Raw genomic sequence first — 15,560 nt, forward strand, 5'->3', positions numbered from 1 at the left:
TTTGGGTGACAGTGATGAGCATGCAAGTTTGAAAGCCCCTCTTTATAAGATATATTAGTGCCGCCGTAAGAACTTAACAGTTCTCCAGACTCACTGTTCTCAGTCTGCAGATGAGGGGACCCGGTCAAAGACAAGAACTTAGTGGTGATCCTGTGCTGATGAGAACCTGGCTCTCTTGATCTTATTCTAAGTGCTCTTTATTCTTGGGTTTATGGATTTAAAGAATAAACAAAGCCCACTTAGGTTTTCTTGAGGGATCATTGTGATATTTATAAAACGGAGGAGACAGATGGATATTTAAGAAGGAATAGTGCTGCGGCCTGTGAACTGAGGCTGCCTCATTTCTCTATTATTTTCTCAGATAATTTAGAAAAGCAGTTTTAGTGTGAATAACCTGCTTCTGTCTCCCTGTCAGTGGTAGAAAAACAAGTGTTTTGTCTTAAGTTACACCATTGAGACACTTAGCAAAGTGTAATTGCATTCTTTTATTTCTGTATTACTCAATGTACTTGGCCTTGTTTTTGGATTAGAAGTCCTGGTACTCCCAAGTTATATTTATAAAGTCATGGTAGAAGGCAGAAGGTGGATTATATTAAGGCCCGCTGTTTGTGCTTTCTCGTTTCTGGTTTTTTTTTTTTTTTTAATTTTTTTTTATTTTACTTTACAATACTGCAAGAGAATCATAGGATTGCTCTCTTCCCTGGCTAAGTCCTGCTCACCTTTGATGTCTTAGGCTTCCAGATCATTTGTAACGTGCAGCCTTTTCTGACCTCCTGTGCTTAGGTCACATCTCTCGGTTGATATTTTCCCCTTGCTTGAATTGTTTCTTGGTAGACTGTGGCCCTCATCAGGGCAGAGACCTCATTGGTCACAATTTGAAGCTATATGCAGCTTTGAACACAGTGTCTGGCCCAGGGTAATTACAGAAAAAGTTAACCATCACATGAATGCTTGCCCTCTTAATTGATTCATCATTTGTTACTCTCTTACCAAAACCCAGTTCTTGGAAGACGTGGTGATAGATTTTCTAAAAGGAGAATACACAGAATATTAAGACATGGTCCCATGGTGGAGACAAAGCCAAAAGTAAGTGTGTATTCAAGGAAATCCTAATGAGGGCTACAATAAAGTGTGAAGTACATTAGTCAGGATGTGGTGTGCTAGCTGCCATGACTAACAGCCCACAGATTTTGGAAACTTACCATAGTAAAGATGTATGTCATGGTCCCTCATGTCTGTGTGTGCCCATAGAACTGTCTCCATCCTCTGCTTGCCATGAGAACTTGGGCTCTCCATGCTCTTGGAGGAAGAACAGGGAACATGGTTGTTTTGGGGTTTTTTTGTGGGGGGAGGTCAGGCTTAGAAGTGGTATGCCTTTCTTTTGCTCCATCCAATGGACAAGAAATCAGACACTTGGTCCCAACATAAGAGTCAGGAAAACAGGGCAACATAATCTTCCTGTGTGCCCATGAAGAGGAAACTGAAATGGCACTGGTTATTATGTGCTAATGCCGCGCATTATATTACTTTGGTTTTGGCCACTAATGTTTGATCACAGTAAAGCATAGCACCTCTTGTTTTTGTAGGCTGCTCATCAATAAACACCCTTGTTTTCCCAGAGATCAGGAAGAGCCATGCCCTTCAGAGGACCTTGATTGGTGTGTGTCACAAGGAAGATGTCTTTTATTTCATTCCCAAGTGAAATCCCATCTTCCTCTGGGGTGGGGCAGGGTGATTTGTTGATGATCCAGCTGTGGCTTGCCTTCATTCCACTGGAAGCTGGAATATTCTATCCCAGGTGGGAGTGTGACTACACACAGGTTGGGTTTCCCCTGGCAAGACCTGTTTGTATTTGTTCTGCAGCTGGCTGGGGTCTTCTCCTCCTCAAGTTGACAGGTTTGGAGAAAAGAGCTTGCTGGTGATGAGGATGCACAAAATTTTCCATACTGACCGTTGTTCTGGGCTTACAGAGGACCCATGGGCAAATGCTTATGTCTTAGGGAGAAAACTGAAGTTACTTTTAAGACTTAAGTGTTTTGTGTAGGTCTCCTCCATTGCAGGCAGATTCTTTACCAGCTAAGCCACAAGGAAAGCACAAGAATACTGGAGTGGGTAGTCTCTCTCTTCTCCAGCGGATCTTCCCGACCTAGGAATCGAACTGGGATCTCCTGCACTGCAGGTGGATTCTTTACCCACTGAGGTACCAGGGAAGCCCATTTGTGTACTCATATCAGGTTATTTTAAAGAAGATATTATGGGGAATTTTTCATAGTACATTAAGTGGAGGAAAATGTATAATAAAGTGTTTACAATGCCCTGTATTCTTCTGTTATTTTAGAATGAGAGGCTCGGCAGGGCCAGTGGAGATATGTAGTTGAGCTAAAGGCTGGAGAGATGTCCAGTGGCCAGATCATGAGGGCCTTGTATGGGCTAAGGGCAAGTTTTTATCTCTTTTTCCCCAAGTACTGGGGAGTCCCTGAAAGTATGCAAGTGCAGGGTGAGTATGCCCTCCTGCGTGTGTGTGTCTGAGACAGAGAGCGACTGGCTGAGAGAGAGAGGACAGTGATGAGTGGTGACTGCCTTTGCCGTGTGTTTTTTGACTGCTGAGGAAGGACCTCCACAGCTGAGAGTGAGTGTGGAGACAGCATGGAACCCTCTTCCATCTCCTCCCTCTTTCTGCTAAGTTACTTGTCAATCAGGAGCTCACCTTTCCCATTTCAAAGCAGGGTAAAACATTGGGGTAAGTATTTATGAAGTGCCAAGCTTCATGATCGATACATATGTTGTTTTAAAGGAGCCAATGACTTAGAATTGTTTTAAGTTATTAAAAGACTTAAGTTATTGAAAGACAAACTTACTGTGTGCCAGTGTGGAAAGAAGAGACAAAGTATAATTTTTGAATCAGGCAAATGATTTACAGCAATAATCCTCAAGGAATCAAGCTGTTTCTACTAAGTTGTTTTGTTCTTTGAAAGACTTAAAGTATAAAAATTTCATTTACTTACAGAATTTCATGAAGAGGACTTTTAAAAAGTAAGGTGGACTGTTCAGTTGCTTTGAGGAATCTTAATTCAATGGATAAGATTCTGTAACACCGTGTTTGGGACATGAGAGATGTCATGAATCTCTGCTCTCAAGACATTTCTGGTCTGAAAAAGAGGCAATCAAACCATTAATAAATGAGTGTCAATGAATGCGCAACAAATGTCTTCCTCTTTTGGAAGTTAGCTTTTTCATATTCTATAACCAGTATTGGAGAAGTTGCTTTGCTATAGAAAAGAAAAATATAAACAATTCTAAAGAAAAATAGCACCTAATCCCATTTCCTCCAAGGCAAACTCTGTCCATTTTGTTTTTTCTGGTTTTTTTTTTTTAATTTTTTTGGATGCATATATTTAATGCTTATGCAATGGAGAGTCTACTTCAGCTACAATTTTTCTGTCTTGCTTATTTCATGTCACATTATAACAGTCATCTGCACACATTTCTCTATTCCCATAATTATTTTAATAACTACAAGATACTCCAGATTGGGCTATCATTGACTTGCTTTTTTTATTCTGTTGGGATTCACATTTTAGGTAAAATAGATTCATAAAGTTTATCTCTTTTATGTCTAGAACCATCTTGTATACTTCACTGTTGTCATAAAACATTAATGGGGAACTGAGATTTTTTTTTAAAAGCATTTCTCTGTCTGTATATGTCTGTGAACTTTGCCATCTGCGCCCCCACCCCCCCGCAAAAAAAAAGCAGTGAACTTTGTTATAACAACTTTACTTTCTTGGGAGAATAACAGAAGATATTTGAGTTTTTTTTCTGGCATATTCTATCATTGGATATGTAGCTCCTACTCTGAAGTTAGTTAATAAAGAACATCCTCCAAACCCAAGAAAACTCTTTGGTTCTAATGTGGGAGAACTTTGTGCCTGATTTTGGAACTTCCAGAGGTTGCCATTTCTTGCTCCCAGCACACCCTTCTGCAGTGACATTTTAAATCTACAAATTATTTATTTTTCTTATTTTTTTTTAAAGTCCTTATTATAAGGTTATTTTAAAGTGACTGTTGTAACTTCTACCTTAAGACAGGGACTTGATTGTACTGGCTAAGAAAAACTATCAACTTTTTCTTTCTGTTACAGCGGCACTATTTTCCATTACTTTACATAGGAGAAAGCATAGTGTGTTATGTGTCAGTATGTAAAATCTCCAGTCAGTTTCCTAAGGCAGAAGTTAGCCTTAGAAATGATGGTGATGATCATTTTGTAATACATAAAAATAGTGAATCAGTGTGTTTTACACCGGAAACTAATAGAATACATCAAATTACACTTCCAACAAAAGGATGGTGATGGAAAAAAAGAAAGAAAAAGCGGTTGGCAAATTATGGCCCTGGGCTCCCATCCAGCCCACTGCCTGCTTCTGTAAATAAAGTTTTATCAAAACATAGAACCCATTTGTCTGCTTTTCCCCTTTGGTTGCTTTCCTATTGCAGTGGGAGAGTAGGGTAATTGTCAGAGGGAACTTGGAACAGCTGCAAAAGCTACAGAATCTGAATTATTCACTGCCTGGCCCTTTAGTGAAAAAGGTTGCTAACTCCTGTTCTCAAATATGACCAAACTATAGTAAAATACTATACTTCATAACCATCACATTAAGAACGTAAAAATGTTTAAAATATTGATTTGTTACCAATTAATATGGCCTCAACATGCGTTTGTTATTATTATTTTTTTAATGTGGATTTTTATTTTAAATCACCAAGAATATCTATGACACATACTTTTTTGTTGCTGGCTTTTCAAAACCTCTGTAGAAGCTTCTGACGTTCTTCTGATTATATCGGCACTGGGCACTTTCTCCTCACACTTTTAATTGAAAATATTGTATTATATTTTAAAGCATGTCATGAACTTTGTTCTTTTATAAGCAACAACCAAAAGTGCTTGAGTTAGAAATAAGTATATTCTGTAAATTTTGGATATTAAACGCTAAGAGGCATTCAACTAAGAAAATGTCTGCTGAATTGACATTCCCTGACATCAGCTCATATTTCACTTCTTAGAGGCTCAGTGTTCTCATCCATAAATTGGGAATTGGATCTCTTCACAAGGCTATGTGAAGATGAAGTAAAGAAAGATACATGTGACACATTTGGGGACACATTAGCTGGCTGTCCCCTTTCCTTTTCTACACTTAGCATAATTAGAGGAGCTGATAATCATAATTGTAACATACCTTTAGGGATTTTTCTCAAATTTACATGCAATATTCCCAAGAAACAAGTATAATTTTGGAACAGGGTTCAAATTAGAAAAGGTCTGTGTATTTGGATGCGAGATACTGGCAATTGTTACAAACATTTCTGAGTCTCAGAGGCTTATCTTAATGCAGGTATTATTTGTGAGCCACCTCTGTCTTGTAGGGTGGGGAGTGGGATGTGGTGGTCTGCTCCATGTGGTGTTTCAGGGACCTTGACTCTTATCACCCAGTGACTCTACCATCTTGGAGGCCCTGGAGTTCTTCCTTGGACCCCTGGGCCCACAACCCAGGCTTCTGGGTCAGGAGAGGTAACACACCCACTTCCATCTGTTTGGCCAGAACTCAGCCGCAAGGACCCACCTAACTGGAAGTACATCCCATCTGGGCACCCAACAAATGGGTGGAGATTTGATGAACATTTAACCAGTCTCTGCCAGTCTGACAACATCTTCTTGAGTTATTTAGCAGGACGCATACTTAAGGCCTAAACTGCACAGAGATAGATGCTAGTAATCTCAGAACCTGTCTTTCACAGGTACCCATGTAAATAACATTGGGAGACAGTCATGCTGGGTAGGGACAATCAATCTGTATACTTGTTTAAATAAAATTTTTAAATTATCCTGGGATCTGAATCTTCCCCCACATATTGTATGCCATTTACATAGTTTGGCGTTCTGAAATTGCAGGTCTATCATAGAGTCGGTTTAGAGATACAGGCATAAAAAATGTTACATGCAATAGCATCTTCATTCCCAAAGTGGTCTGAGTGGACTCGTATTTATTTTGCTGTACTGTAAAAGCAGAAGTCATACACAGTGTTGATTGGAATTTTTATCCATGCGGACAGATAGAACATTTGTTGAAATACTACCACTATCATTTACTTCAAAGGGCACATCTTACAATGAACCAGATCAGGACCATTTTCGATTTTTTAATACCTCTTGTGGATCTGTGCACACCTTTTTTAAGTTATTCATTTTAAATGATGATTATATGAATATTTTAGGATTATAATCACCATTAAATGAAGGACAAAATTTATCATACCAAAATAGAAATTTAATTTAAAGTAGAAAGAACTTGATTGCAAGGTTTAGTAGACTGGAAACAAGACACATGAGAGGATATTAAAGCACACTTTTTAAAAGACCCTTAAGAGTACAGGTTTACAATAGATTTGGAAAAAACACAGTTGTATTTAGTGATGTTTGTGAAGCTCATATTTGAGACAGTCTCATCAAACTTTTGTAAGGTTGAAAAGAACACTAAAAGCAAACAAAATTTTTGGTTATTCCATGAAAAAAAAATAGCTTTAAAAAAAATCTTTATTCAGTACCATACAGGTGGTGAAGTATATTTGAGATAGAAGTTGCTCTTAACCTTAAGGTGATTCTGTGGCTTTGGTGAAGAGTCAATCTTGTACATGGCCATAGGTGATTAAAAATATTCCTTTCACTTTTCTTGGAACTCTTGACGTTTCCTACTACCTGTCACTTTGTCCTTGACGAAATTTGAGGCCAAAAACCAGTTGACAAGGATGGTTTTCCAGTCAGCTGTTCCTCGTTTTTTCCTGGGCGATCCTTTGTTATATTCGAGTTCAGATTTACTATTCATGAACCACATTTTAATCAGTGACCATATCCGCAAATGGAAGCTAAACGCTGGTTAGTATGTTGAAAATAAACACAAGACTCTCATTAATGTCGCTGTCTGAATAATTAGTTGAGCATGGTGTACCGAGCTGTGGTGAAAGCAAGCTGGCTCCTCACTGGAACGGCAGGCTGACAGCCATGTCCTGGAGTGTGGTCATTAGTGAGCCCCGCCATCGGTGTCGTGTTACTGTGTCAAATTAGTTAGTGTCCCCTTAGGAGAGAAGCTGGACCTACAAATTATCCTCCCACATCCCTGCGAACCGTGTTTGTGAAACCTGCGATCAAGTGCGGGCAAATTATTAACATAGCTCATAAATTAACCAGTTTACAGGCTTATAACATTTTACAAGTAGATAGTAAAGGGTAGAATAGTTTTCCAATTGCTCTGCCCTGATGTGAGGCTGTGATCTGCTGACGTTTCCCAGAGAAGCCCACAACTGATGGGTTTTGAAGAGGAGCAAACCCATGCAGTGCCATCCCGAATGTCTGGAAAATGTAGACCCTGAAAGGAAGCCAGTGTAAATCCATTGGAAACAATATAATTAACTTCGTTATCTCATTGCTCTGATGAGTCCATGACAACAGTCCCCTTTCTTGTGGTGGCAGTTGCTCATTAATGAGGTCACCAATTAAGTTTGAACTTTGCCAACTGAAATTATCTGGAAAAATATTTTTGATGCATTCTTATCATGCTCTTAAGCTGCCTTGTTGAAGGGCAATAATGCTAACACAGCATGTTAAACTCATGAGAATGATGACTCTGAAGCTGTACTGTATTTGAGAAACAGTTTATATTCACGTCGATAGCTGATACCGAGAACACAGAGTGTGGACCAGTCTGGCCTGAGTTTCTCTCTTATCAAGAAAAAGCCACTGGGAGCCCCACTGCTTACTCTCCTCTGAGCCCTGGTAGACAGACAGCCCACATAGTTTCCGGAGATACATGACTATTCAAATCATAAAACTTCATACATCTCCTTTTCGGTTTCAACTTCTCTGTCTGATTAGATTAGAAGACGCGTACGTCCACAGACTTTTGTCTGAGTTTACTGTCACGAGGAAGCAACGCACACGCAGGGAAGAGGTCGTGCTTTTTGCTCCTCCTGTGGCTCCATTGCCCCCGCCTGACAGCGGGACCCTCCTGTGTCTTCAGGGCTGTGCAGCTGTGATTATCATCTCAGGTATCTAAGCAGAAACAGCCTGGCATGTAAAACCCTACTGCTGACTGCTATTCACAGAAACTTCCTGAACCCACTTGAGGATGAGTTAACTTGTCTGTTAGCAACTTCAACTTACTGGGCAATGGGTTTGGTAAATACTCCACTCGTAAATACCCACCCCAGCCATGAAGACGCACAGCCTCAGCACACCTGAGCACTTGCGCAGGCTGATGGAGTTGCCGTGTCACAGCTTTCTTCTGTAGTTCAAATGCAGTGGGAAAGAACTGTAACCTTTAGCAAGTAAGAATTGGTGTTTGGCTGCAAAGGAGATAGCTTGTCTTTTTCTTTTTTTTTTTCTTTTTAAATAGGGACTTATATACGTGTGTGTGTGCACATGAGCATGTTACACATGTTTGGGTCTGTGTGTTCTCTGGTGCTTCTACCGGACGCACTGGGAGACACTAAAGCCCAAAGCCCAAAGGAAAATCTTCACTGGGACTTAGGGATCATCTTAGCCTTATTTCTTATTTCTGAGAAGTTGTACCCCCAAGTAAGAAATGTTTGGAGTTAGAGGAACCAAACTTCCTAAGTGAATGAAAGTGCCTTCAAGAGTGGCAGTTTTACTTGGCTGTATAATATTTCACACTTTTCTGCTATAATTCTGTGCAGAGCTCAAATTAGGAGCTAACAGAGTGCTGATTCTAGAATGGAAAGGACCACATAGATGTTTATATATGCAGATACTCACTTATATACTGAATGTAAAAGTCATGCGTCAATAAGGAAGCCATAAGGCTTACACGAATGTGTTACTTTTGAAGCATTAAAGTTTGTCACTTCCTTTCCTTAACCTCTTCTGTTTTTGTTTTTTTTTTTTTTTTTTTTTTGCTTTCAGTGTCCCTCTGTATGTTGCAGTCCTGTGGCATTATGCATGCCCTCAACCAGTGACCTCCAGACTTTTTATGGCTGTGAGACACATTAAAAATTCAGGGTAAGTGACAAGCAACACTTATATTGTGTACTGATCAAAAATTGCCATCCACCCTTGCAGGTGACATGATATTGCAGGTAGTAATCCCTCAGAAGATAATGGAATGCCCCATTGTCAATCATGAGTTCCAAAACCAGCAGGAATTGGTTTATTGCATTCCATGATAGCTTTATGGCTTTGCAATATAGGATTTGTAACTTGGATCATGTCTGTGAAAGTGTGATATAATGAAGGGTTGGCAAATTTTGTCTCTAAAGGGCCAGATAGTAAATATAGTCAACCTCATGGACCATAGTCAGCATAGAGAGTAGTATGTTGTAGAGTCTCTCTTGCAGCTAGAAGAGTCTCACGAAGAGTCTCTTTTGCAGCTAGTTACCTCTGCTGATACAGCACAAAACTAGCCTTCAGTTCAGTTCAGTTGTTCAGTCGTGTCCGACTCTCTGCAACCCCATGAATTGCAGCACGCCAGGTGTCCCTGTCCATCACCATCTCCCGGAGTTCACTCAAACTCACGTCCATCGATTCGGTGACGCCATCCAGCCATCTCATCCTCTGTCGTCCCCTTTTCCTCCTGCCCCCAATCCCTCCCAGCATCAAAGTCTTTTCCAGTGAGTCAGCTCTTCACATGAGGTGGCCAAAGTACTGGAGTTTCAGCTTTAGCATCATTCCTTCTAAAGAACAGCCAGGGCTGATCTCCTTTAGAATGGACTGGTTGGATCTCCTTGCAGTCCAAGGGACTCTCAAGAGTCTTAGATAATAGATAAACAAACGGACATGACTGTGTTCCAATAAAACTTTATTTGCAAAACCAGGTCCAGGGCCATATTTGCCCTAAAGATCATAGGTTGTGGACCTCTGATCTAATGGCAAATAGATGGGGAACAGTGGAAACAGTTGCTAACTTTATTTGGGGGGGCTGGAAAATCACTGTAGATGGTAATTGCAGCCATGAAATTAAAAGATGCTTGCTCCTTGGAAGGAAAGTCATGACCAACCTAGACAGCATAGTGAAAAGCAGAGACATTACTTTGTCAACTAAGGTCCGTCTAGTCAAGGCTATGGTTTTTCCATTAGTCATGTATGGATGTGAGAGCTGGACTATAAAGAAAGCTGAGCGCCGAAGAATTGATGCTTTTGAACTGTGGTGTTGGAGAAGACTCTTGAGAGTCCCTTGGACCGCAAGGAGATCCAACCAGTCCATCCTAAAGGAGATCAGTCCTGGGTGTTCATTGGAAGGACTGATGTTGAAGCTGAAACTCCAATACTTTGGCCACCTGATGTGAAGAGCTGACTCATTTGAAAAGACCCTGATGCTGAGAAAGATTGAGGGCAGGAGGAGAAGGGGATGACAGAAGATGAGATGATTGGATAGCATCACCGACTCAATGGACATGAGTTTGGGTAAACTCCGGTAGTTGGTGATGGACAGGGAGGCCTGGCGTGCTGAGGTTCATGGGGTCGCAAAGAGTCAGGCATGACTGAACGACTGAACTGAACTGATCTAATGCATCGAAGGAGATAAATGACCTAGAATCAAAATACCTCACTGGGTAGCAGTCCCTCTGATCTTGAGCAAACAATTTATCAGAATGAAACACGAATTAAAAAAACATCTGCATTTACTACTGAGGTAAGAGTAGGATGTAGTTGTAAGGATGAAACATCATATTATGTACATGAAAGCACTTTGAAAATTTTGAAATTCCTAACAAATGTAATGGATGCTCTAGACCATCATTCTGCTTCACCTAGTGAAGTCTACCTGCTTCACCCTTTTAATCACATTGGGCTTTCATGAGCTGGATTAGTGTGAGGGAAAGCTCTTTTATTTTCTAAGTCATGTGGTTTGTCTGTATGTTCCTTCTATTTTGAAATGTCGCTTTAGTAGCAAATATGAATGAAGAGCTATATGGATAGATTATGGCAGGCTAAAGATCAAATGCCAATGAGGAACTATTAAATTTCCTTTAATCATCAGATTTGGAGAGTGTTTTCAGATCTTCCACCTTTAAAATAGCTTTGGATGTCTACAAGTGTGTTTGAATTTCACAAGTCTTGCATGTCAAAACATAGAGACAGGTTCAGCAAATATGCTTCCCTGGACTAGTGGTACTGATTAAGAGGGAAAGTCATACTTAAACAAACAGTTTGATGAATAGAGGGCTAATCAGAATCTCAATTCATGAATTTTCTAGTTTTTTTTTTTAAAGTAGGATAATCTTTAGCTATGTTTTTATGTCTTTATATCAGATAAGAATGATTTTCTAGTAACAGATGCAAGTATGTAAGTTTTAAAAGATTAGTAGTGTTTTCTCTCTCATAAAATACATCAAGGGGAGAGCAATCTGTGTTTCCTATCTTTGTGCTATCTCTGCTTGCCTGTTCAAGTGTTGTTTATTTTCAAGGTCACATTATGGCTGCTGGCTCTCCAGCCATTGCTTCTACATCCTGAAAGAGGCAACATTACAAAAAATAAAAAAGAGTAGTCTTCCCAGCTGAGGAAGCCCTCTTTAAATAACTTTCCATGAAGTCTTACTCGATGGCTTCTGCTTACATTGTTTTAGTCACCGTTCACATAAGTGCATCTGATAATTACATCCTTAGACTTGAGGAATTTGATGTCCTAGATCAGTTCCAGGTTCTAGTAGTAATGAAGAAAAGGTGTATGGTTAGTGAGCAACAATTGTGGTTACTTGCATGAAATCATGCTATCAGTTTTTCTTCCATGTCTAATTTTTATTTATTTTGATGAATGCCTTCTTTCTTCTGTTGATTTGGTGTGTATAACATCTTACTTGAACTTTATGTGTTTGAGTTTCAGCTTATTCAATTGTCAGCAGAGATACATATCTCAGTAAATATTTTAGGACTATAATATTTTTACTGCAAGTGCCATGGCAAATTCTAAGAAAGAAATTTCTGTCTCAAGAGAGCTATCAACCAAAATTTAAACTGCCAGATTTGTGAATGGATTTTCTTTCCTCTGGATGGAAGGTTTTGTTAAAGCCTGAGTGCTAGTGTGAAATCAGAGCTGAATATTCCATGGAACAACTGATGCTGATGCTCAAACTCCAATGCTTTGGCCACCTGATGCGAAGAGCTGACTCATTTGAAAAGACCCTGATGCTGGGAAAGATTGAAGGCGGGAGGAGAAGGGGGCGATAGAGGATGAGATGATTGGATGGCATCACTGACCCAATGGATATAAGTTTGAGTAAACTCCGCGAGTTGGTGACGGACAGGGAGGCCTGGCGTGCTGCCTTCCATGGGATCGCAAAGAGTCAGACACGACTGAAGGACTGAACTGAACTGAGTGCTAGTGTGAGGTCCTAGGACATACTGGCCCTCACTTAATTGTGTTCTTCCCAGTGTGTGTGTGGGCTGTCACTGATGGCTTTGTACTGTCTCTCAGAGTCTGGACAGTGCCGTCTACTCTGCTTCTCTGATTTTACTGTTTTGCTGTATATGTGGTGAAAGCTTCCCTTGGGGGGTGGGAGAGACATGTGAATCTTTCCCATTTCTCTGTTCCAGGTTGGTCTGGACTTTATTCTTGTGAAAATCACTGTCTCACTGAATGAGACTTCCCTTTACTTCCTCATATAGTCTCTGCCTGTGCTGGTCTGTGATAGATGCTCACAGAACATGGTAGCTGATTCACTCCTAGACATTTACTGAATGCCTGCTGTAGATATAGGATAGCAATATGGGCAAGAGTGTCTGCATTGCAATTAAATCAGCTGAGATTCAAATTCCACCTTTTCCATTTACTGGCTGAGTGAACCTGGAGGGTAAGTTACTTAACCCTTCTGGGCCTTGGCCTCCTTATCTGGGAAATGGGGATACAGATAGGAGATAGATTCCTGTAGCAAATTACTGAGATGATATGTGTAAAGAGCTTAGTACAGTTTCTGGTTGGTAAAAAATGCCAGTATTGTGCCACACACCCTGGATGCGATGGTGGAAATCCCTGTCTTTGAGGAATTTTTACAATCCTCTGGTTAGTTCATTGGTTCTTAATTTTACTGGCAGACAATGTATATTTCACAGTCATCGCTTCTTGCCTAGCATACGCTTGGAAGTTTAAGTAAAGCCCCAAGAGGTGACTTTGATGCCCATTGTCAAGGACACTGCAACCATGTATGGAGCAGGACAGCCTGGCTAACAGGACTTAGATCTCTGGGTCCTGTTTTGACAGTTTCCCCTGAGAGGCATGCAGTGGTTTTTTTATTCCGATTTTTACTTACTCAGACAATGGACCTGCCTAGCAAGCAAAATTCACTAACTGCTCTCAAGGTGGTATTGATGATGATAATCTGAAACTCAAGGTTTCACTCATGCAGGCTGACACTACAAGAGGCTGGTCTGGCCTAGCCTCATCCCTGGCCCTGTCTCTGTGCTGAGTCTACGGAGCAGCCCCTGGTCCCTTACACATCTTCTTGGGACTGGCCCTTGAGGATAATGGTGTCTGCACACAGAAGCTGCTGCATGAGTGTGACGGAGACTGTCAGCAGTGCTCATAGATGGCTCAGTTGGCAGTGTGTCCCAAAGACTTGACTGTGGCTGTCTAGTGAGTAGGCTTTCCAGGTGGAGCTAGTGGCAAAGAACTTACCTGCCAGAGCGAGGAACCTAAGAGATGCAGGTTCGACCCCTGAGGTGGGAAGATCCTCTGGAGGAAGAAACTCTTCAGTGTTCTTACCTGGAGAATCCCATAGATAGAGGAGCCTGGCATACTGTAGTCTGTAAGACTGCAAAGAGTCAGACACAACTGCAGCGACTTAGCAAGCATGCCTGTCCGCTGAGTAGCTGACTCTGTGAAAGAGGTGACTTGAAGATCTTGCTTTTTCAAGAGACTCTTGGAAACTACATTTTTGCTCTGTGGTTTCAAATATTTTATTTAGACACTATTACCATGTTCAGATGTCATAAAATCTTTCTTGCCTCTGGACCATGGCTTCTTTCCCTGGAACAACTTTTGTGTTTCACAAGGCTAACCCCTCTTCTCATCTTTTTTTGTTCTGTTCAAGTATCAACTTCTTGAAGTGACCTTCCCTGACTGCCCACATTACAGTTGATTTCCACCCCCCACCCCACTCTGAGGCATCCAAGATCCTTGTGTGTTTCATTTACTACACCTTCTGGCACTTTCTGAGTACACCTCTTTACTGGGTAGTAAGCAAGGGGCAGGTCTGATTCAGTTTGGCTTCCTTGTGGCCGACAGTGCCCAGTCAATAGTAGGCAGGCTGGCAGTCAGCATTCATTGAATCAGTCAGAGGATATTTGGGATGTCCCTGTGGATTTCTGTAATTCATAGTACCTAAGAGGTCTGCATCTGAGTGAGAGAATAAGAAAACAAAGAAAACCATCCACGTCACCTTTATTATAGGAATGGAATCCTACCCCTGGGTTTTCTCTTGGTAGCTTCCTCTCTACATCGTACGAGGTTTTGGTACTCTGTATGTCCCATCCAGAAAGGGTTATACATTATCTTCCTCATGAAGACAGAATCATTTGCTGTCTGGTCCTAAAGCTTATGGTGGGCAGAACAAGTTAATTAAGGACATTGAATTGCAAGCTCAAATCCCAGCACTCTCATTCCCTGGTTCTTTGTTCTTGGACAAATGTCTCTCCCCATTCCCCAGTCAGTATACTTACCTGAGGCTGGGGAACTAGCATGCCTCAGCTCATAGTGTTCATACAAGGATTAAGTGAAATCATATGTGTACAGTGCTTTGTATAGGGACTGGAGCACAATCATGATGACTTAGAAAGATTGTCAAAAGAGTACTAGGAACCTCACTGGCAAAACCCATGTTGCACTCTTTTGTGATCATTTTAATGGGGGAAAAGATGATGAAGAGCCTTGATTCCCTACTAGAGTTACTCATTTCATGCACTGAGTGAACTTTAAAAAGTGCAAAATGAGCAAGGAGTGGGATGAACTCTTACACTTGTTGTTGACGTGTTGACTCTTGGATGTTAGGGATCTGTTTCAGATAAGGCCAGTTATAAACCTCAGGTGCTGGGACGGCTCAGTTTTGGAAGCCTGATCCACATCCAGAATCCATTGTGAATTTGCGGAGTTCAGGGTCCTGCAGTATCCCTACACTGCCTGCCTGGGGAGATGTTTCATCCTGAAGTTAATTAGAGCTTGTTTGATCCCCTGCCTTGTTATAGACCATGTCTTAAGTTGCCTGTAAATTCTAATTTAAAAAGAAATTACACTCTTGATGGATTGGTCCTGAAAATGTACATACCTCTTTTTTGATAGAAACTTCAAGTCTGTATGGATTGAAAGGATGTAGAAATGCATGTCTTCCATTGAGCTCCGACTTCTCTCACCTGCTTCAGGCAGAGGGCCTGTCACCGCTGTTGTGTTGGTCATTTGGGCCAGATTGAACTGTGCTGTCCATTGCGCATTTGCTGTGTGGGGGCCTAGGCACAGAGAGGGACTTGTCTCTCCCTGTCTCGCACAGCTTTTAGTGGTAAAAG

The 15,560-nt window shown here is 41.0% G+C and overlaps 1 protein-coding gene across 10 annotated transcripts in view; it reads left to right on the top strand.

Annotated features, from left to right (window-relative positions):
* FOXP1 (forkhead box P1) overlaps positions 1 to 15,560 on the top strand; it is a 624,629-nt gene that overhangs the window by 221,456 nt on the left and 387,613 nt on the right. For 9 of the 10 annotated variants that reach the window (XM_018066793.1, XM_018066805.1, XM_018066804.1 and 6 more), the window contains one exon: positions 8,976 to 9,071. The gene's annotated coding sequence lies outside the window, so the exon portion shown is untranslated. Of the gene's footprint in view, positions 1 to 8,085; positions 8,102 to 8,975; positions 9,072 to 15,560 lie in introns of those variants that run through there. The other variant, XM_018066802.1, reaches the window with a different exon arrangement.

Source organism: Capra hircus, chromosome 22 (genome assembly GCF_001704415.2).
Source record: "Capra hircus breed San Clemente chromosome 22, ASM170441v1, whole genome shotgun sequence".
Taxonomy (NCBI): Eukaryota; Metazoa; Chordata; class Mammalia; order Artiodactyla; family Bovidae; genus Capra; species Capra hircus.